General features: G+C 41.1%; 1 protein-coding gene across 4 annotated transcripts in view; it reads left to right on the forward strand.

Moving 5' to 3' along the window:
- The window catches only part of prdm10 (PR domain containing 10), a 206,663-nt gene that overhangs the window by 47,572 nt on the left and 144,440 nt on the right, over positions 1-14,651 (forward strand). The window lies entirely within an intron of this gene.

The following is a 14,651-nucleotide window of genomic DNA, read 5'->3' on the forward strand; positions in this document are numbered from 1 at the left end:
GTGTCCTGTATATTTAAGGCTTGAGTTAGTTTCCCTAGGAATGTTTTAAGAAGAAAGGATGGTGTTGAGTTCCTGTCAATTACTGCAGGAAAAAAGAAACAAAAATCTAGAGAAAACAATGACACCAATTAAAGATTGTTTTTTAGTTCCCCATCCCATCTTGTTGAGTCAGAGATATGCAGCATGGAAACAGCCCTTTGGCCCAAACTCGTCCGTGCTAACCGTGTTTCCTATGCTGAACTAGTCCCGTTACCTAAGCTTAATCCATATTCCTCTAAACCTTTCCAATCCATGTATCCAAATGTTTTTGAATGTTGTAATTTTTCCTGCTTCTACCACTTCCTCTGGCAGCTTGTTCCATATACACACCAACCACTGGGTGAAAATGTTTCCCCTCAGGTCCCTTTCTGGTATTTTACTTGTGCTTGGTTGCATGTCTTGGTTAATGTAATATGCGTAGAATTATAAAGCAAGTGTCAGGTAGAAAACAGTCATTCAGCCAACAATAGAATGATGAAACATTGACGAAAGCCAGAAAGGTTTAGCATAATATACACTGTTCTTCAATTACTGAATCCAAGTGTCCCAGTCCTTTCTTATCTGTCCTGTCAACTTCAAAACTCAAGTTGTCTCATTTCCTCTATCCCTCTCTGAGTGATACCATTGAGTTTGTATTGCCGTTCCTCACTTGTTGGACCAAAATGTATCATTTCACTACATTGCATCCTGCCTGCCATGTATCTATCCATGTGATAATTTGCCTTTGTGAAAAACAAATTACTGCACGTGCTGAAAATCTGAAATAAGAACAGAAATTGCTGGAAATACTCAGCAGGTCTGACAGCACATTTAGCAAGGGAAATAAATTTAACATTTAAGCTGGATAACTTTTTGTTAGAACAGATGAAAGAGAACATTGAATTGAAATGTCAGCTCTTTTTGTAGATGCACCAGACCTAATCAACATTGCTAGGAAGATTCCAGCTGTACTGGAAGAGTATGGCTAAGGGCACAGCTAGTTCTGAAGCACAAGTCTTTAGTTATATTGCTGGTATGCAATATACAGTTACTTGCAATCGACAAAAAAAATGATAGAGGTCCAGCAAGAAACAGAAATGTTTTCTTTATTGTGGGGTGGTGTAGAGTATAGAAGTAAGGAAATCTAGCTACAGTTGTATTGGAGTTGGTGAGACATCACCTGGAGTAATTTTATGTTTGAATTTTACAGGTTTTGTCTCCTTTAGAAAGGAAGGATATAGTTGCATTGGAAGCAGATTAGAGAGGATTCACTCTGCTGATTCCTGGGTTGAAAGCTTTGACTTTTGCAGAAAGGTTGTACAGGTTGGGCCTGTTTCAGTATCCAAGGTTCAACCATCAATTGTTTTCTCAATAACCTTCCATCCATCGTAAAGTCAGAAATGGGGATGTTTGCCAATGATTGCACAATGTTTCGCACCATTTGTGACTCCTCAGATACTGAAGCAGTTCATATTGAAATGCAGCAAGACCTGGATAATCCAGGCTTGGGCTGAAAAGTGGTCAGTAATATTTTTGTGTCTCACAAATCCCGGACAATGATCTTTTTAAATAAGAGGCACATTAACATTGCCCCTTGACTTTCAATAGTGTTACCATAACTAAATTGTCAACTATCTAGACCTTGAGGTTTCCTACTGATTCCCCAAACCTGTCCACCATCTACAAGGCACAAGTCAGTGAGATAGAATAGTCTCTCCTTGCCTGGATGAATACAGCTCCAATGACACTCAGGAAGCCTGAGAATAAAACAGGCTACTTGGTTCACACCTTATTTACCACCATTCATTCCCTACAAATGTGGGGCAGCAAGGTGGCTAGAACTGCTGCCTCACAACACCAAGGACCGGATGTGATTCCAGTGGGCTATACATATGGAGTCTGCATGTTCTCCCCGTGTCTGCATGAGTTTCTTCTGGGTGCTCCAGTTTCCTCCTACCATCCAAAGATAGGCAAGCTAGGCGGATTGGCTAATATAAAGTGCCCATAGTGTCCATGAATATGCAGACCACGTAGGTTAGCCCTGGGGAATCCAGGGTTATAGGGATGGTTTAGTGGGTGGGTTTGGGTAGGATGCTCTTCAGAGGGTGTGTGGACTAGAGCGACTGAATAGCCTGCTTCCACACTGTAGGGATTCTGTTTAAAAAAAAGCCTTGATGAAAACACCGTATGTACCATTGACAGGATTGTCAACGACTCGCCATGGCTGCCTCAACAGCACCTTCCAGCTTTTGGCTTTAACCGTAGAAAGACAAAGGCGAAATAGCTGCATGACTGTAGCATTACCTGCAAATTCCTTTCAAGTTGCCTGTCATTCTGACTTGGAACTATTTTGCCACTCTTTTGCTGTCCAAATCATGGGATTCAAAACCATCCATTCATGGGATGTTTACATTGCCGGCTGATTCAGAGTTTACTGCCCATTGACTTGGTGAAGGTGGTTGTGAACTGCATTCTTGAACGATTGCAGTCCTTTGGGTGTTAGACAGTGAAAGAACAATGATATAGTTTGGAAACTCTAATTTAGGATGGTATATGGCCTGGAGGGGAACATGCAGGTGCTGGAAGTTTCATGTAGCTTCTGCCCTTGTCCACCGAGGTGGTAAAGATCGTGGATTTGAAAGCTGTTGTCAAACGAACCTTGACGAATTACTATAGTGCATCTTGTCAATGATATGGTTGCCATTGTATGGCAGTGACAGGGAGTGAACGTTGAATTTGGTGGAAGACGTGAAATCATGGGGATGCATTGTGCTTCTTTAGTGGTGTTGGAATTTCACTACTTGAGGCATGTGAAGAGTACTCCACTGCACTTCTGACTTGTTTCTTGTGGATTGTGAACAGGCTTTTGGGATTCAGGTGGTGAGTTACTCACTGAAGAATTCCCAGTCCCTGATCTGATCTTGTCGCCACACAATCGATATTGTTACCAATGTCAGGTATTGTGTCGTAAATTGAGTCTTGGTATTCCTGGAATTGTACCAAACGTTAAAGTTTTTTTAAAGGCACACACAGTCCCTAATTCATTTGACTTTCAGACTAATGTTGATAGAAAACACATATCAGGTTTCTGTGTTTAACAAAAATTATTATTTGTTTTAGGTAATTAGACCAGAGTTGCAGATAAATACATATAAACTATTACCGTGTCACACAACTAACTAAAATCTAATCCCTTAATGAGCTCCTCCTTACAAACAAATAGGGAAAACAGACTTTTGACAGATGGCCCACACTACTTCAGTTTTCAGTAATTGGGTCTGTTTGAAGTCTGCACTATTTAATACGATGGTTGTGTTACACAATATGATGAAAGATATGCTCAGTGTGAAGGCAGGACTTATCTCCACAGGGACTGTGTGATAGTCATCCATACTGATGTTACCATGGACTGATGTAGCTGTGAGTAGTAGATTGTTGAGGATAAGATCACTCCTTTCACTCCTCAAACACTTGAGGATATGAAAAAGTAACAAGAGTAGGCCATACTGGCCCTTGAGTCTGCTCCATCATTCAATGTGATTGATCTGACTGTGATCATATATCCACTTTTTTACCTACTCCTGTTAACCTTTCACTTTCATGCTTAATAAGAATCTTATCTACCTCTGCTTTTAAAATATTCAAGGATTCTGCTTCCACCTCCTTTGCAGGCAACAAGTTCCAAATATTCAACACCCTCCGAGAAAAAACTTGCCTTATCTGTTCTTTAAATGGGTGATCACTTATTTTTTAACATTGACCCCAAGCTCTGGATTCTCCCAAAGAACAATAATCTTCTCCTTATCTACTGCTCAGGATCTTTGTATGATTCAATCAAGTCACCTTTTACTTTCCTAAACTCTAAGGGGTAAGAGGCTAGGCTGTAAACTTTACTTGTAAGACATTCCACTTGTGCCTTGCATTAAACTAGTAAGCTTTCTCTGAACTGCTTCCAGCACCTTAAATAAGGTGACTAAGAGTGTCTACAGAACTCCAGATTTGGTCGGACCAGTGCCTTCTGTAACTGGAGCATAACCTGCCTACTTTTGCAGATATTTTCAAATCAGTTTTTTTCAGAGATGTAATTGCACAATTCTATGTAGGTAAGTGGGATTTGAACCCAAATCTACTGGCTCAGAGATAGGGACGCTACCACTGTGTTGCAAGAGCCACTCCCTACTTTTGTATTCAATTCCCCTTGTGATAATGATAATATTCAACTTGCTTCCTGAAATAACTGCACAAAGGCTGGTATCCCATCACCAAGTTACCCTTTATATACAAACAAAAACAGAAGTTGCAGGAAACGCTCAGCGTGGCTGGCAGCATCTGTGAATAGAAATCAGAGTTAATGTTTCAGGTCTGGGTGACCCTTCTCAGAATGCTATCATCCTTTATCTACTTGAGCACATTTGACATGAATGTGGAGCCGCTACTGGTGGCAATCCTTGTCCTCGTTGGCACTCCGGGCAGTGATAACTGCACTAACTGCTTCTCATAGGAGATCGGAACTGAAGTTGTACTCTTAATTTGCAATGGTTCCTCAGTGTATTTTCTCAGTTTGGCTGAGATCTTGCACAAACTTAAGGATTGGAGAGCGAATCTTGTTAAATGCAGGTTCTGCAACCACAAATATAGCTACGCCAATATCAACCTCCAATGTGAACTCGGTGACCATTTAACCAAACATTAATTTTAATTGGCTCCAATTTGGGTGGCACTAAGCAATATAATAATTTCAACCCACGTGTAAGGAGACTTTCCAGGGTGTGCAGTCTCCTGGGGACCGGCCTATATATTTTCTTACTCGAGTGAGGTCTTGTTGGACTCCTTTGCTATCTCGAATCCACATACCAGCAATAGCTTACTGGCCCAGATCCTGAAGAACTTTTTAGCAACTTGGCTGAGGCTCAGCTTTATTGTGGGGTTCTGCAATGGGCTGTCCTAGGATCCTTCTGCCTAGGATAAGCCCTGCATGAGGCTCCATGAATGCCCAAATTCAGTTGGACTGGTGAGGATACTGTGTAGTTCCCATGCTCCACTTGCTGCATTTTCTAATGGCAAAGTCAGTTATCGTGTCTGTTTGAAGTCCAGTTGGGCTTCAGTTAGTGCACACTTCCGCATGGTTACACCATTAATCGCACATACCAAATGGTCTTTCAGCATCTCATTCACGGTTAACCCAAAATCACATGTTCCTGCCAGTCATCTTAACTTTGTCAAAGATCCCGGGTTCTCTGTCAGCTGAATAAAACCAATAGCATCTCAGGATTAGAGGAGGTTTGGGGTCATAATATTCCTTGAACAACTCCATCAACTTCTGGAAGGTTTTAGTGTCTGGATGCTCAAGCAGTCAGAAGGATTATCTGTTGCTTTTTATCTATCCCAGTGCCATTAGCCCAGAAAAAAAAATTGTATTTTTTTTTGCACATACTGGGCCCAGTCTTGGACAGCAAGATCAAACAAGCCAAACTTCCCAGTTAAAGGCATGATGCCAGAAATACTTACCCTAAATCCAAGATGACTGTTGGGAGCAAGTATTTTTCAGGCACCATCGACACTGAAATAACTGGACAGAGGCCGATATCCTGTCACTATGTCACCCATTATTTACGTGTGCACAGTACACTAACTGTCATGGGTGTGTGTATGTTTGTCGAGCTGGGAAGTTAAGTTGCAGACATTTGTCCCCTGTCTAGATGACATCTCCAGTGCTTTGGAGCCTCCTGTATTACGAAGTCTGGAATATATTTGATTCTGTTCCTGCTATTTCCAGTTGCTGGTCCCAGTTGTTTGTTGTCATGGCCAGTATATTGAGTCTAGGTCTGTGTGCTTGTCGAAGGAGTCCGTGAATGAGTGCTATGCTTCTAGAATTCTCTGACTGTCCTCTGTTTGGCTTGACCTATGATCGTTGTGTTGCCCCACCTGAGCTACAAATATTTACGCAAACCTTGAACACTGGCTGTGGCCAGCCAGCCAGCTTGGAGTCAGTCCCTGGAACTGAGGAGTTTCCGAATCCTCTGTTTATATTATTTTTTAGCCCACTCTGGGTCAGTGCCTTAAACTGAGGAGATTCTAATCTCATGCTTATACTTTTTTTGTTTGTAGGTGTAAAACACAGTGAAAACACCAACTGAAAATAACTTTATTAATATTTCACCACCAAAAAAGACACCCATGTGGCCAATGAACCAGTGATAAGCAAAGCCCAGAGCGAGCAATGACTATATTGTTTGGCCAAAGTTTCCTGATTGGCCTGGGTTAACTTTATAGTCAATAAGATCCACCTGCTTCCAATCACTACACTTGCCTAATTTTTTCTGTACCCACATGCTTACATTTAGTAATTCATGTACTAAGGCATTCAGATTTCTGTGCATCTTAGAACTCTGAAATCTCTCACCGTTTAGAATATATGCTGTTTTTATTCTTCCTGATAAAATGGACATTTTTTTCATTTTCCCGAAGTGCATTCTATTTATTAGTTCTATAACTACTCACTTAACTTATCAATATATTTTTATAGATTTCTTATGTCCTCTTCACAACTTACTTGGATGTCATCAGCAAGCTTGGTCATTATACCTTCTACACTTGATCCATGTAATTTATATCAATTGTAAACATTTGGGATCCAAGCTCTGATCCCTGTACCAAATCCTTCATTCTATCTTTTGAGCATTTAAGCCTACTTTGCTTTCTGTTAGCCAGCCAATCTTTTATCAATAAAAACCAAAAGAACTGTGGATGTTGTAAATCAGAAACAGAAACAGAAATTGCTGGGAAAGTTCAGCAGCTAGCAGCACCTGAAGAGAGAAATCAGAATTAATATTTCTGGTCAAGGGATCCTTCCTCAGAACCTTTTATGGGTTTTAATATGCTACCACCAAACTATGAGTATTTATTTTCCATATTAACCTTCAATGAACTTCATCTGGAAATCTAAGTACAGTACATCTACCTCTATATTCACGTCATGGTGTTGCCTCCCAAAAAAGTGCTAACGATTGATCAAACGTGATTTGCCTGAATGCCTTGAATTTATCTAAATGTCCTCCTATAACTTAGAACAGTACAGCACAGGAATGAGCCCTTTGGCCCAGGATGTTATGCCAAACATGTCATCAAATTCAATTTAATCCCTTCTGCCTGCCCAAGGTCCATACCCCTCCATTCCTTGCATATTCAGGTGCTTATCTAAATGTTCCTCGTATCTGCCTCCACCACCACCCCGGCAGCATGCCCTACCTACCACACTTTATGTAAAAAAAAATGTAAAAAAAGACTTGCCCCTTCCATCTCCTTTGAACTTCCCTGTTTCACTTGAAATGCATGCCTCCTAGTATGAGACATTTCAACTCTGGGAAAAAAAGATTCTGATGGGCAACCCTAACTGCATTTCATAATTTTATAAACTTCCATTAAGTTTCCCCTCAGTCTGCCTCTCCAGAGAAAACAACCCCAGTTTTTCTTGCCCCTCCTTATAGTGCATACTCTCTAAACCAGGCAGCTCCCTGGTAAACCTTTATTGCACCCTCCTTTTTACTAATAGCTTCAAAGATTTTCACTGTGACTGATGTTAAGCTAATTGAGCTGTAGCTTCCTGCTTGCTGTTTCCCTCACTTTTTGAATCAGTTCCCTCACCACCTGCTGCTGATCCAGTCTAGTCATCTTGACTTTTAGGACTTGACCAGGGATTTGGTTAGTAGTGAGGCTAAAGAATCACTCTTGGTAATGAGCATTGAAGGCCCACATCAAGGTTGCATTCTGTGCCTTTGTCATGCTCAGTGTTTTCTCCAAGTTGTGTTCAACATTGAAGAGTACTGATGCATCCGCTGAGGAAGATGGTTGTCAACAAGAGGTTTCTTGCCCTGTTTGAATTAATGGCTTGAGGCTTTACGGTCAATGCTGTGAGTCCCAGAGTAACACTTTTCTGACTGTATATTACTGAATTACATTAGATTCTCTACAGTATGGAGACAGGCCCTTCGGCCTAATAAGTCCACACCGACCCTCCGAAGAGTAACATACCCAGACCCATTCTCCTAGCCTATATTTACCCTGACTAATGCGCCTATCACAATGGGCAACTTGGCATGGCCAATTCACCTGACCTGCACATCCTTGGATTGTGGGAGGAAACCGGAGCACCTGGAGGAAACCCACGCAGACGCAGGGAGAATGTGCAAACTCCACACAGGCAATTGCCGAGGCGGGAATCGAACCTGGGTCCCTGCTGCTGTGAGGCAGCAGTGCTAACCAATGAGCCACCGTGTTGCCCAAAATTGTCAACTCTGAGATGTGGTAATTATTGTGCTCTGGGACTTGGTCAAACTCATGGAATAATACCTTATTTGTTGCATGATTGTTTTTGGGACAATGTTCCAATTTTGTTACAAACATCAGGATGTTAGTATGTAGGACTTTGCAGCTTCAACAGGGCTGGTTTACAGTTATGATTTCTGGCAGCTAGGTCAGTGCTAGGAGGATGTCTGACATGAAGTTAAAAATCACACAACACCAGGTTAAAGTCCAACAGGTTTATTTGGAAGTGCTAGTTTTCAGAGTGCTGCTCCTTCATCAGGTAACTAGTGGGGCAGGATATAAAACACAAAATTTATAGCAAACCTGATGAAGGAGCAGTGCTCTGAAAGCTTGTGCAAATAAACATGTCGGACTGTAATCTGGTGTTGGGTGATTTTTAACTTTGTCCACCTCAGTCCAACACCGGCACTTCCACATCGTGTCTAGCATGAGATCTCTTACAGTCCGGAATTAAACTTGAGGACTTCCAGGGTAATCCTTGTTATACCATTGTGACTGTACCATTGAGACTGTATGCCAAAGTGCTGTCACCTGTGGTAATAGTGTTCTGTTGGTGGAACAAGACTGACCAAGATCGTAATGAGGGAGTCTGGGCTATTGGCTGTTTCATACTGTTGCTTGACATATCAGTGCAACAGCTCTGTTAATTTGACTGAAGTCCCCAGATGTTAATGAGGAAGACTTTGCAGGGTTGATTGGACTAGTCTATGCTAGGTGGTTCTTCCAGTTTTACTGTTGTTCAACTTTTCTGTCATGGTTTGATATTTCTGAGTGGCTTTTTATAAAATTCTTCACGAGATGAAAGCATTGATATTGCCCATCCCTAACTGCCCAGAGGGCCAGTCAGAGTCAACCACCTAGCTGTGGGTTTGGAGTCACATGTAGGACACACCAGGTAAGGATGACCGTTTCAGTCCTTAAATGACATTAGTGATTCAGATGGGTTTTTCTGACATTCGACAATGAATCGACATGGTCATCATTAAACTCTTAATTTCAGATTTTTATCCAAATTTCACCATTGCTGTGGTGGGATTCCATCCTGGGTCCCTGGAACGTTGCCTGGGTCTCTGGATTAATAGAGCTTTGATAATACCACTAGGCCTTCTCCTCCCCCGATGCTTGCTGAGCTAGTAATCATGATGTTAGCTTCACAGATTGCTAGCTGTGAAGAGAAAAGCAAATGTAGGCCAGATCTTTGCATGGCAGTTTTCCATCCGTGAAGAACATTGGTGAACTAAATGATATTTTTCCATGATCATCATGACTGAGTATCGCATTTTATTTCATGTTTAAGAATTGAATGAGATTTCAGTGCCTGTCTTTTGAGCGTTAATCTGAGCTTCTGGATCATTGATAGAGGATTATCATATTGCTGTCACACTGTCTGTTTCTTAGTCTGTTGTGCAGCACTTTACAGTTAATTTTTCAAATGCTTAAAGAGATCATATCTTAAAATCCTTATTTTAATAATTTTTACCACTAACAGCAGCTTTCATGTCTTCTGTTAATCATATTATAATTGATGTCAGATTCTTGGTCATTAATGGAAACATTAACCAAGTTCAAGAACTGACTGATGCAGAACTACACTCAGCACCTCCTCTTGGTCTCGAGTTCTATACTTGGTGCTGGACTCACCTCTGCTTCATCTTGTTACGTTGTGTTACTTTTACCTTCATCGTGTTCTTTGACCAATGTTGAATTTTGAATACTGGTCGAGATGATTCTTCCTCTGAGTGGTAGAACCAGCTTTGGAGCACACACAATACTACAGGGAGCTGTCAGGGTGCATGCTTAGAGGAGTTCCCTTTCTGAGAGGAACTAGCACTCGGGGAGACGTAAACATAAGGACTAACTTGTTTAAAACTAAGATGAGGGGATTTTCTTTCCCTGAGGGTCTTAAGCCTGTGTATTAAATCATGCTGTTCATTTAAGTTCCAAACTATTTGACTATTGTCATGTTGCAGATATTATCCTGGCTTGTTTCCAATTCAATGAGTTTGGGTTGTGCCCCTTGATTTGCTATTAACAAGCAATCAAGTACACTACATAACCTGGCATTTGATTATCCGGAATTTGATTAACTAAATGAAATATTCCTCCCCTGTATCCTTTGGATAATCGAGCTTCCTCTGTTATGGGTGGCATGGTGGCTAAATGGTTAGCACTGCTGCCTCACAGCAACAGGGATATGTGGCAACTGTCTGTGTGTGTATTCTCCCTGTATCTCCCCTTGTGGGTTGCCTTCGGTGCTCTGGTTTCCTCCCAATTCCAAAGATGTACAGGTTAGATGGATTGGCCATGCTAAATTACCCACAGTATCCAGGGATGTACAGGCTAGGTGGAAAAGCCATGGGAAATATAGTATTACAGGGTAGGGGGTAGGTTTGGTAACATATTCTTCTCAGTGTCTGTGTGGACTTGATGGGCCAAATGTTTCCAATTTGTAGGTGTTCTATGATTCTAAATGCTACTATCATTTACTTCAGTCTGTTTTTACCCACCACTAAATGCCTCCATCTTCCTTCATCAAACTTGCAACAACATAGAACATTACATCGACCCTCCATGTTGCACCAACCTGAAGCCCATCTGTCCTACACTGTTCCATTCTCGTTCATTTGCCTATTCAATGACCATTTAATTGCCTGTAAAGTTAGCGGGTCTACTACTGTTGCAGGCAGGGCGTTCCATTGCCTACTACTCTCTGTGTAAAGAAACTACCTCTGACATCTGTCCTGTGTCTGTCACCCCTCAATTTAAAGCTATGCCCCCTTGTGCTATCCATCACCATACAAGGAAAAAGGCTGTCACTGTCCACCCTATCTAACCCTCTAATTACCTTATATGTCTCAATTAAGTCACCTTCTCTCTGATGAAAACTGTCTCATGTCCCTCAGCCGTTCCTCATAAGACCTTCCCTCCATACCATGCAACATCCTCGTAAATCTCCTTTGAACCCTTTCCACAGCTTCCAGCACCTAAAAGATTAGATTAGATTCCCTACAGTGTGGAAACAGGCCTTTTGGCCCAACCAGTCCACACCGACCCTCCGAAAAATAATCCATCCAGACCTATTTCCTTCTGACTAATGCACCTAACACTATGGGCAATTTAGCATGGCCAATTCACCTAACCTGCACATCTTTGGAGTGTGGGAGGAAACCGGAGCACCTGGAGGAAGCCCACGCAGACCCTGGGAGAATGTGCAAACTCCATACAGACAGTCACCCGAGGCGGGAATTAAACCTGGGACCCTGGTGCTGTGAGGCAGCAGTGCTAACCACTGAGCCTTCTTAAAATACGGTGATCAGAACTGTACATAATACTCCAAGTGTGGCCTCACCAGAGTTTTGTACAGCTGCAACATGGCCTCATGGCTCTGAAACTCAAACCCTCTACCAATAAAAGCTAACACACCGTATGCCTTTTTCACAACCCTATCAACCTGGGTGGCAACTTTCAGGGATCTATGTACATGGACACTGAGAGCTCTCTGTTCATCTACACTGCCAAGAATCTTGCCATTAACCCAGTACTCTTTATTCCTGTTGCTCCTTCCAAAGTGAATCACCTCTCACATTTCCACATTAAACTCCATTTGCCACCTCTCAGTCCAACTCTGCAGCTTATCTATGTCCCTCTGTTATCTGCAACATCCTTCGGCACAATTCACAAGTCCATCGACCTTCGTGTCATTCGCAAATCTACTAACCCATCCTTCTACACCCTCATCCAGGTCATTTATAAGAATGAGAAACAGCAGTGGCCCCAAAATGGATCCTTGTAGTAAACCACTAGTAACTGAATTCCAGGATGAACATTTGCCCTTCAACCACCACCCTCTTTCAGCGAGCCAATTTCTGATCTGAACCACTAAATTACCCTCAATCTCATGCCTTCGAATTTTCTGCAATAGCCTACTGTGGCAGTTACGTTCTCTCATCTGCTATGTGTATAATTTTCAAACTGAATGGCTGTAATGATAAGCTCCATCTAAAAAGTCTGGTATTTTTATCCTTAACTATTTCCAAAAATTTTAAGGAGGTTATCATCAGGTTATACAATTTCTCAGATACATTACTGGCAATATAAATATTGAAATGTTGCAACACCAAGACCAAGAAGGTCTCCTTCTCATTTGTGGAGTGTTTCAATTGAAAATTATTCAATTTTCTGGAAAAATACCCAATAGGTCTTTCTAACTTCTCGTCATCTTCTTCCAGGAATGCAACACTGACACCCAAATCACTTGCATCACTGGCCATCTTGAATAGCTTTGTATAATCAGGTGTGGCTAACTCTGGGGCAGTGGTTAAGACCGCTTTCAGGCTGTCACCTGCCTCCCAATATTCATCCATTTGCTGAAATTTTCTGTACTTCTTCAACAAGTCAGTCATTGGAGCAACCACACTGCTAAAATTTGGTGGGAATGTCTAAGGAAAACTACTCAGTCCCATGAATTGTAGTACTACCCTCTATCAATGGTGTGGGAAATTCCCTAATAATATTTGTTTGACGTCCTGTGAGGTCATTTGTCCATGTCCAATCATATGGCTCAGATACATGACTCTGGCTTTTGCAAACTCACTCTTAGCCAGATTTATCACCCAGTCTGCCTCCTAAAGTTGATTGAACAGTTCGGATAGGTGCTTCAAATGTTCCTATTATCTGTGATTAAATATCACCAGATTAATTGGGTAATCCTGAAATGATTTTATTGTTTAGTTTTTGAAATGAGGCTGGAGCATTATTCACAACAAATGGCATGCCATTTTGACATCATGAAAATTGAAATTTCTTTCATTCTTTGGGATAAAGGTACCTGCCAGTATCCTTTGAGTAAATCCAACTTAGAAATATAAGTTGCCTGTCCTAGCTCCTCAACACAGTCTTCCAAAGGCAGTATAGAATATAAATCAAATTTTGTAACTGCACCGATTTTGTGATCGTCCTTACATAATCGTTGGGTACCATCTGGTTTTGGCGCCATTGCAATGGATGCTCCATTTGTTGTTACTCACTTCTGATTATGTTGTCTTTGAGCATATTTTCAATCTCCTTTGAACCTATGCCAATTTTTGATGGTTATGTTTATAAAGATGTTGCTTAATTAGAACTGCAAAACTGCATTTCCTATCATTACATCGTGCAGAATTAGATTAGTACTTCCCAGCTTATTTCCACATATCCTCCAATGTGATGTAATAACTCTTACAGGTCATTTGAATTTTCCTCTAGAAGGTAACCCAATAATTTATTCCAATTTTTGAGAACTTCCTCATTGTGCAATTTAATTTGAGGAATGTCTTGTTCAGAATTGTCTAAATTTGGTTTTTCTCTGTTATAACCAGTAACACCTTCTCCTTTTGCTTTCCTTCCCTATCAAAATACCTTTTGAGTGTATTCACCAGACAGACTCTGTGAGATTTCTTTCAATCTGGCATTCTTAACAAATAATTCACTTCACTCAATCATTTTTTAATTTGATATGGTCCACTCAATCTTGCTTTTAAAGATTGATGTACCACTGGGAATAGCACAACAATTTATCTCTGTAAGCAAAATTTTGATTTCTTGTCTGTTTCCTGTTTCATTACAAGCTATGCTACTTTTAAATGCTGTGTCAAAAAGTGTGGTGCTGGAAAAGCACAGCTGGTTAGGCAGCACCCAAGGAGCAGGAAGGTAGATGTTTCGAGCATAAACTGTTCATCAGGAATCATCATTCCTGATGAAGGCCTTATTCTCAAAACATCAACTCTCCTGCTTCTCAGATGCTGCCTAACCGGCTGTGCTTTTCCAGCACCACACTTTTTGACTTTGATCTCCAGCATCTACGGTCCTCGCTTTCTCCTACTTTTAAATGCTGTCAAACCAACTCACCCACTCAATTTAATCTTTCCCTAAAATTTGACACATGGTCCAAATATGTGGTCTCTGAACTTTGACTCACCAATTTCTGCTTAATTAATTTCTGTGGTCCTCTCACCTCATGCCCAAGCACTAATTCAAATGGACTGAATTTGATATAATTATTTGGTGCATCCCTAATTTCAAAAAATACAAATGGAATTCCTTTATCCTAGTCCACTGGATAATTTTGACTATAAGCTGTCAACATGGTCTTTAAAGCTTGATGTCACTGTTCTAATGCTCTCTGCACTTCGGGATGGTGTGCAGTTTTGTTTTGTTTTGGATTGTTTTATTCCTACACTGTCCATAGTTTTCTTGAATAACTTTGCTATAAAATTTGACTCTTGATCCCATTGCCTCTCTGTGGATAGTGCGTATTTCGTAAAACAAAA

The sequence above is a fragment of the Hemiscyllium ocellatum genome, chromosome 29 (genome assembly GCF_020745735.1).
Source record: "Hemiscyllium ocellatum isolate sHemOce1 chromosome 29, sHemOce1.pat.X.cur, whole genome shotgun sequence".
Taxonomy (NCBI): Eukaryota; Metazoa; Chordata; class Chondrichthyes; order Orectolobiformes; family Hemiscylliidae; genus Hemiscyllium; species Hemiscyllium ocellatum.